The sequence below is a fragment of the Papaver somniferum genome, chromosome 6, assembly GCF_003573695.1.
Source record: "Papaver somniferum cultivar HN1 chromosome 6, ASM357369v1, whole genome shotgun sequence".
Taxonomy (NCBI): Eukaryota; Viridiplantae; Streptophyta; class Magnoliopsida; order Ranunculales; family Papaveraceae; genus Papaver; species Papaver somniferum.
The window spans coordinates 169342184-169351650 of NC_039363.1; positions in this window are offsets into that span (position 1 = coordinate 169342184).

A 9467-nucleotide genomic window follows, 5' to 3' on the forward strand; every position below is an offset into this window, starting at 1 on the left:
TGGACTTGAATTCCAGCAAAATTAACATACATTTTAGATACCATTATAAATTAACATAATGTGGAAGACAACAAAATCGTCAAGTGGCAGATACAATAGGAACAAATGGAAATTGATTTTTAAGAGTACGTCATTTATGTACTCTGAAAAATTCTTATTCCCCGATTCATAGAATGCAAGAAAATCTACAAAATTGCATAGTAACATTATTGGTATGTTCAGACAACATAACGTATGCGTAATGCAAAGAAAGGAAATTATTCCTTTCACAACGGTCAGTACATATTAGCGGCAATCATACTTCTATTGGATTTTAAACATCATAACAGGGATTGCATTCGAAAAAACAATTAATTCCATCTAAAACCTTTGCATAATGCTAAGATAACAATTCTTCCTTTCACAATTGTGTCAGTACATATTTGCTATACTCATATTTCAGTGGATTTTAACTATCATAACAGGGATAGCATTTGAAAAGATAACAAATTCCATTTAACACCTATGCATAATGCGGCACAAACATAAATCAGGCCGATGTAAATTTCATTTTGGCAAATGGTGCACTTGTCTTCACAGCAGAGATATGAGTCTGTAGTAAATCATGGTGTACTTTAATTTACACAGTAAGAGAGGATAAACTTACATATCTTGTAGACGTTTGCTTTAGATCTCTTGTTTGTTTATCAACTGCTTGTAAAGTCTAGTAGCACCGCTACCTTTTGAGTACGAAATGAACAACACCATCAACACCATTAACGAAACGGAATAGAAATTAAAATTTTAAGTGAAGTCGTGGCGAAGATATCAAAGATCTAATTTAACAAAACCAAAAATTACCAAAAATCAAAAAATAAACTCAGGATAATCCTCTGGATTAGAAGCACTACTGTCAGCTAAATCATTGACAAGGACCACTACTCAGCCATTGGTTTAAACTACTCCTGATAGTAATGAAATCTGGCGAGAAATAACACAGTACCTGCGTATGAAAGCTTCTCCATATATAAAGTTAGGAAGTACAAAGTACATCGTTTATGCAACGATTTTCTCTTGAGTGTAGCGTTTATAACCTGAGAAATAGCACAATATAGAAATTATACATAGATTTTTTAGCGTGCAGCGCATACACACTGGGATTTTTTCAGCGATGCATCATATATACACCCTGACTTTTCAGCAGTGCAACATATATATACATTGTGTCTTTTTGGCAGTGCAGTGTATATACTCTGTGACTATCGAATGTAAGTTAAACGAGGTTTAGGATTGTGGTAACATTGGCATTAACATATGCACAAGGTTAAACTAAAATGATTAAATCTAGTAACAAAAAAAAAACACAAAACAAATTCAGTATGCAAGGTTACCAAACCACCAAATTGCATTGACAAATAACGCAGCACAACGTTTATACACTTAATTTTCCTGAAGTGCAGCGCTTATAGATTGACATTTTCTGAAGTGTGGCCTTTATACCCTGAGAAAATAACATTGTACATCGTTTATACACTGATTTTTATGAAGTGCAACGATTATACACTGACAAAATTACTTAACAACCACATTTCGATGATACTAATCGACCATCTGTAATGGCTACCTGTGCACAAGTAACCATTTTGATAGTCAGAAACGTATTAATTCACTGATTTTGTATCATTATCTTAATACTAAGTGAGAAGTCTCAGTACATGAAATATATACTCACCAAGATCCAAAAAGAGTAGAGCAACATTGCATTCAGTATGATACTAGTTCATTATTTCCAATCTATAACAGACGTACACAATTTGTAGTTTCAAAACTACAATAAATATAAAGTCAATTCATTTTCCAGTCTATAAAAGATGTACTCAATTCTTTTCCAGAAAATTCATCAAATATCCTGCATAATCAAAATCCAGTCTATAGAAGATGTACTCAATTTCTCGAAAATACATCAAATATACACTCAATTCATTCAGTTCTTTTTAAGGAAAAAACATGCCTCTATTCATTATGTACATCAACAGATAACATCCATGGTAAGCTTTTATATGTTTATAACTACAAAAATCATTCTTGAATAAACCCAATCCACACCAATTACTGAATAATCTAAACAATTTTCGTTCTCTAATGAACACATGAACTGCTCAATAAAAAAATTCCATTACCAAACCAAACAGATCATCATAAATGCAAACCAATTAATAGATCAACAATCAAACATTCAAAATTAGATCTGTACTACTGTAACTAATAGATCTAACACAATAATCACCCAAATTTCAGCAAGAACCTACGAATACAAACTATTACAACAAATAGAAAACTCGATTAATGAAGAAGAAGACTGAAAATGTTAAACCCTAAAGAAAAATTAAAAATCTCACCATTTTTTTTGGGTGTTAGAAAGGATCAATCGAAGGAGATAAAGAGGAGTAAATTTAGGGAATAAAATCTTGCTTGCAGAATCTGATCAAATCGATCAAAGACCTTGAATCTTCATCGCCAATCGCCAGAGCTTTCCTAACCGAGAGAGAAAATGAAACAAATGATTTAGGATTTGGTTCTGTTATTGATGTATATCAAGGTTGTTTTCGGTATTTTAAAAAATGTCACACGTGTGGTTGGACCATGGATAAAACTTTGGGTCCAAAATTTTAATTTGTTATAAATGGACCACCGATTAATGGACTCCTAATGGGTGGACCTGCCATTAACTAGAACCACAATAATAGTACCATTGGTAATTCCTACTTAATTGATCCCATCAATTGGAATAGCTTTCAGATAGTCTTGGGCATGTTCAACTTTGTGCATTGCCATAAGATTCCCACTCAGTAAAAGGTAAATTATTGGGTAACTCCTTCTTTACAGAATCTAAGTAAATAACTGCCAAGTTGTGCATGGGAGGGGGGGGGGGGGGGGGGGGGGGGGGGGGGGGGTCGTCAATTCTGAAATCAGGAAGTAGACCACATGCTTGTTTGAATTGACGAGATGCTTGCTGGTAAATCTGGCTATCTTCCAAAGCGGGAAATTGGTGCAGTATGGTCCCTTGAATATGTCGTGTCTAAATGTTCGAAGCTATATAACATTAATGACTTGTGTCTGACATTGTATATGTATCCATCCCTCAATCTCTCAAATGTAAAGTTGTGAAACATTGTTGAATTGGTCCGAACACTGTATCTTCTCCAGTGACAATCTATTGCAAGAACTGAAAAAGATGTTGGTCATATAGATGATTGGATTGTTAAATTGCCATTGGATTGGTCGTGGGCATGGTGAAGTAGAGATGTGAGATCCCAGAGTTGCGTAAATGAGTAATTCACTTTGAGGATCCTTAATATTTATGATGGCGTTTATCATATTGACAGTATTGTTTACGCGATTCAAGATCATGTCATTGCAATAAATTGACGAGTCGTATCGCTAGCCATGACGCCAACTACAAAATAGACAGTTCTCTTTTTCGTAAAATGAGTAATTCACTTCTATATCATCTGTAGAGGTTGATGTTTGTGAAAATATTGTAGCCTAATGTTTTTTAACACCAGGAATGAAGCAATCAACACCTACTCCATTGAATGGGCTTGCTGTAACATCTCCTGTATGTAGACGTCATGATCTTTTCCATGCATTCACGCGCATACATTTGATGCAAAGCCACATTTGCAGGTGGTTCAAAGCCCTCTCCCATGCAATGTAAACAACAAGATTATTACGAATTCGTTCCGTGCAAAGCTTTTTGGTCTCTTCTGTTACACAATATTTGTTATTTAAATGCTTGTAAAGGGAGTTCTTTGCATAACCTTTTCCATCTATACTGTAACGTCGCTAAAATTTCTCATGGACTTTAAGCCGACCTTAACCCATTTTTTCTAAAATTTATTTTAGCGAGCGCGTGTGATCCTGGTCGGCATCGGATACTTATAGTAGTGGGAGTGCCGTGAACCAAGTATAGGTTTCCTTAACTGAATGGTTATCCCCTTAGTAAAATTAATGTGCCAGAGTAATAGATGTTATACAAATTGACGCATGAATGCCATGTAATGAACATGTGCAGCTAGAGGGGCAGTCCCGTCTTTTATCACCAAGTCTAAATATAAAGAAAATCTTTTCTTTTGTTTTCCGTTGAAAATCTATCTTCTTCTTCTGTCACAAATTTTCACTAAAAGCAATCTCTAGCAAAGGAAGATTTTTAGCTTTATTATCTAAAATTTAAGTTGAAGACATTCACTGGTACCGGTTGGAATCATTTTCCACAAAGGTAGGGGTTTTCTTCATTTTCAAACTATATGTTTTAATTGTGCTAATGAATGTCTTTAAAGAATGTTTCGATTAAAAAGAGTTTCTCTATGATATTTGCGAATTCATCGATTTATGTTTACCTAAAACTTGCAATGAGATTTTTTTTCCATTTGCAAATTATGTTTCCGAAAGGAATGTATTTATATTGTTAGCAATTTCTTTATATTATTATTTATCTCTTCTAATGACGTACGGGGTTTGCTCAGCTAATCGGCTTGAAATCCAACCCGTTAGAGGGGAAATTTTCCCGTCTGGTACATATACCATCATGGAAATTATCAAAATTCTTGAAAGGACAGTGACAGTTTACAACCTGGTATTCTGTTGGTGGAGAATTTTTTGATGGTGAAAGGGTATACATTGAGCATGTTCTATTGTCAACATCACCCACTGGTGAATGTTTCAACAATTGAAGTAGAAGAACAAATTCTAGGCATGTCTACAAACCTAGAACACGTAACTGCTAAAAACTACCTTAACTGCCATCTAGGAAAGCCTGGACGATGAAAATAATGGCCAAATAAGGTGTTGATCGAATGACGAAAACATGGGGAACTGAAAGAGAAAGATACAGAGGAAATCTATGGAAGAAATCTTGAAAATTTGTCGGGAGACAATTCCAGGCTTTCAGTTGCCTGTAAAATCGCCTGAAAACTCATTCTCTTCCTAGTTAAGTTTTTTTTGAATTAACTTAATTATTATTGGCTAGACAAATTAGTATTAGTTCAGATCGAACTTGAATATAAAATGTATTGTTCACGTTGGCAACATTGATGGCAAATGATCGGCCCTTTAGTCGCATTTTTATGCTAGTGTTCTTTCTTCATAGACCGAGCTGAGCAGGCCAAATACAGGTCTCAGGCTTAAGTAGGCCAGGCCTAATAGGCTACAAGACCAAAAACTACAACCTAGCATGGGCCAGTAATGAGCATGGGCCCGACTAGGAAAACTTAAAGCACGGTCCAGACCAGGCTTTAGCCTGCTTATACAGGTCAGGCCGGAGCAGGCTCGGGATGGTCTGGCTTCTTTAGCACCTCTAACATGGTTCATGTATAACGCTTGTAAGTCCCAACTAGCACATACTTGGCTAGTAAGAGGAGCATATTAGGTCCAAATAAGCCCATTTCTGAAGTAAAATATTATGATATAAACAACTATATTTTAGGTAATTTGTGGATATATGTATTTATATCGTTCTTTCCTTTTTAGGATTTACGTTAAAATAAAAAACAATAAAAATAACAATCATAAGGAGATAGATAATTGTGTTTAATAAACAGCAAGCATGATTCGTTACCAAACTAATCACGTTATAATTAACCACCGTACATATTTTATTTACTCAATAAACTCACAAAAAATTAGCATAAAAAGTTGTATGGTTGGTAATATAACAACCAAACCTGGCCGCATATAACCTACGTGTTTTTGTTTTTTTTAATCTGAGTTACGATTAGGAGTTCATCTAATCACCTAATCTTAAATTTGTCTTACAGGTGATTAAGAAGGCAAAAATCTAACCTTAAATTGAAAACCAAAAAAAATTTAGTCTCCTTTATATACTTTAACCAATTTGGTTTCCCTGTGTCATATAAGGTTTTCACTTCACCTTTTCATTGAAATCACTCATTTTAGTTGAGTGAATCAAATCTAGGGTTATCAAAAAAAAAAATTCTCTTTTTTTCTTCCCTCCAAAAACTCAGAACACTAACTTTAATTTCTATCTATAACTATAAATTAAAATAATAAATATAATCTAACTAATACCAGATTAGCTAAATTAATTAAATAATCAACACTAGTTAAATAAGGATTGTTTGAAAATTATTAAAATATTTTAGATAGGGGATTTTTGAATTTACTAACCAGTGACCCGTTTTTTATCCTATTACTAAAGCCCGTCTATTGGAAAGCGAAGCCCCAACATTAGGCTTATCTGAAGCCTAGTTGGTGGCAAAAATATTAACCCATGTCCTTGATTCCTCTCTCACTCCTTCTTCTTTTTCTTCTTCGACAAAACCATCGAGAACAACGGAGCGGATCTGAACAGATTTCTTTACTATTTCTTATTTTTTAAGTTAGTTAGTAGTTTTAGCTTAGCTTTTATCATGTTTTCTACTTATTTACACCATGATGGTGGTTTTATCTACTCTTTTGAGGTGTATCTTCGCTTTAATGACAGTTATTGGTTATTGGGTTGGGTTCTAAGATCGATAGTGACGCTCTCCAACGACGAAATTTTTATCTTCATCGGTGATTTCTTTGACGACAGAAACTTCATCACTAGTTACAAGAGATCTGTTGGAATTTTGGATCAAAATTATGTTTGAGTAAAATCTGTTTTTAAGTATTTGAATACCGAGAGATGTCTTTTCATCTATAAGACACCTAGTCATGAATAAGTGTTATAGAAAGTCACCTTTGGCCATGGTAGTCACCTATTGGTGAAGAGACATCTTGTAGAGTCACTATTGACTCTATATAAGCCAATCTCTTAGAGTTGTTTTGTATGAGTCTTTTACAAGTTTTTGAGAAGAAAGAAAACAAGTCTTTATGTCAAGAGTCAAAGTCATTAAGAGCACAGTAATTGTCAACATTCGCCGGCCTAGTAGAACTGTAATGCTACCTTCTACAAGGCGTGATCGTTGTATCTTGGAAGGCTCCGTCTGCAGAACCTAAGCACTGTATGCGGGGACGTACGAGTCTTAAGGAAAGCGAATTCCCTCGCCTCGATCAACCAATCCGATAAGTTTTCCAACTCTCTATTTATTTGTTTTATATTTGTCGCATATTGATGAATTCCGAGAAACCGAAACCATAAAATATTTTCCAACAAGATTTGAGCAAATCACTCCTATTTTGGGAGCATATCTTTCCAAAAAAGAAAAACAAACTAAATGGTTGGAATTTACTTCCGAAAAACCATTCTTCCTCCAATTTAATCGGATCTTATTCATACTTGTATTTGTCCTACTCCGATAATTCTTTTATTTCTCTTGTCGGATTTCTCGATATTATACTTGTAAGGTATGTTTTTGTTACTTTGTATTCTCTTTTTCTTGTCGAATTTCTCGATATTATGCTTATACAATATGTTTTTGTTACTTTATATTCTCTTATTTTCGATCTTAAACTCATTGTAACCTCGAATTTCCATTAATGCATAATAAAATAATATTTTTTTTCAAAAAAAAAAAGTGATCCAAAATCAGTATCAAACCCGGCCAAATCATATATATTGACATGATGATTTAAGACTCGTAGCCTGCTCAGGGAGGGGCCCGGTGCATGATGTGTCCGAGACTCCGTGCCGCATGTTTAAGAGACATTTCACATTTTACTAGGAATCTCACGATCTAATCTCTTTGGGTGTTCCGCCAATTCTGTACTGGTTGTGTTGTCTCTCTGCATGATGAAACTCCGTTTGCTACAAGTCTCGATGTATTTCTATAGCAATGAGATAGGGAGGTTTAAGTACAAATTTGAGACTTGGCTCACTGAGTTTATCTGAATGGTCCGTTTTGCTAATATGTAGATAAACCCTAATTTATTTATTTTTTAAGCATCTAACTTGTTTCTATAGTAAATTGCATGTATTTCCAGGGTTTTAAATTGCTTAACGAGAAATTGATGTATCTTATCTGTGAATTTTTTGTGAATTTGTTGAAGACATTTTTGCCCAATGATTGAAAACTCGTTTTCTTGAACAGTTGCATTGAGCTTTCATTATGAGCCTTGAATTACCAACACCACCACCACCGTCTCTTCTCCCCTGCTTCTTCTCCTTCTATCTCTCTTCATCTCTTCTCCCTCCCTCTCTCTAGAAGGTTGGTGATGATAGACTTTTTATGAAAACTCTTTGCTAATACTGTGAATGATTTATTATAGCTATGAGATCTGAGAGTACCATTATTTATTTTATCAGCTCAAGATTTGGAAGTTTTTTCTTGCATTCTGAGAATCTAGAAGTAAAAATGTTAATAGAATGTTTCATTGAGCTTTTGATTTCGTTTAATGGAGTTGAAATTACAAGTTTGTATGTCTGTGTCTCTTATGTGCTTATAGAAATCAAGGAGGAGTTAGCTAAACAGATACTTGTTTACTCCCAATAATTTTTTACTGTGTATTATAATTTTTCTGTAACTTTTTCATCCTTTTTTTTCTACGCATTAGGATTTTTTTCTGGTTAAACTTGTATGTAAGATTGAGTTGAAACTCCATCTCCAACTATACTGTGTACAGTACTACAATTCCATAGAATCTTTACTTCCTCTAGGAGAATTTTGTGTTTAAAATCCTCTTGAGATTTTCAGTGTATCCACTCCACTGTGTTATACTCTGTGCTTTAGGAAGTTTTTTTTTTTTGCACTCTATGTTTATTTACTATTTTGATGTCTTATATTTATCTTTGGCTTCTTCTTTGTGTTGCACCTTTATTTTCACACACTATTTGGTAAATTCCATTGCTCTATGATGGAAAACTCACATTGACGAGAAGTTGCAGGGATTTTCATTAAGAGCTTTTACATTCTCCTCTTCATTTTCTTCATCATCATCATCATCATCTCATTCTTTGTTTATTATTATTGTTATTATTGTCACGAGGAGATGTGTGAAGGCTCTTAATGATAACCTTAAGCATACACCAAGGAATGGGTGTCTGATACTACACGATCCAAGGGCATTAAGAATCTGATATCAGTGTTACTTATTAAGTCTCAGTTTGATTGGTTTGACCAATGCATCATGCTTTTAGCATTTTACATAATGTGTCCTAAGTTGTGGTTGAGATGTGTTACGTCTCTCACCATTGTTTGGCTGACAAGTTAGTAGCGTCTCGGAACTGATAAATATCTCTAATGTTGTTCGTTCAAATGAATCAAGAGTTAGTTCACTATGAGCATGAAGCTTGATTTTTCCTTTCAGTTTTTGGTGTACAGAATCCAAGTGACATGTGTAAGTTTGAAAACCGTATTAGCTGTCTGAGTACTCTGCCAAGATATGTCAAGATAGAGAGTGGAAGTGTAAGTATTTCAAAGGGAAGATCAAATTCAACGCATATGTGGAAGAGATGCAGATCAAATAAATCTAATCAGGACAAATGTAAGTGCTTGTATCACCACATAAACTTGTTATTAAGTTGTATTTACTTTTAGTTTTTTTGATTA